The following is a 226-nucleotide window of genomic DNA, read 5'->3' on the forward strand; positions in this document are numbered from 1 at the left end:
GAGCTATTTGCTCCAACAGAAGCTCTGACACTGTAAGGATCTGTTGGATGTCTGTGGGTAGAAGCTTGATGAAGAGGGAGTGCATTTAAAAGTTGTAGAATATTAAAATGTAATACTTATTGCAGTGCCTTTGCTGATAACCAATTGCCAGATGCATTTATGCTTGATCAGCATTCAATTTATACAAAAGGACCACACTAGTTAGGGGAGAAATGGTGATCAGACA

At 38.9% G+C, this 226-nt stretch overlaps 1 protein-coding gene across 1 annotated transcript in view; it reads left to right on the forward strand.

Moving 5' to 3' along the window:
- Positions 1 to 226, forward strand: part of LOC119591342 (RING-box protein 1A) — a gene marked incomplete at its 3' end in the record, with an annotated part of 62,994 nt that overhangs the window by 7,673 nt on the left and 55,095 nt on the right.

This window comes from Penaeus monodon, chromosome 28 (genome assembly GCF_015228065.2).
Source record: "Penaeus monodon isolate SGIC_2016 chromosome 28, NSTDA_Pmon_1, whole genome shotgun sequence".
Lineage (NCBI taxonomy): Eukaryota > Metazoa > Arthropoda > Malacostraca > Decapoda > Penaeidae > Penaeus > Penaeus monodon.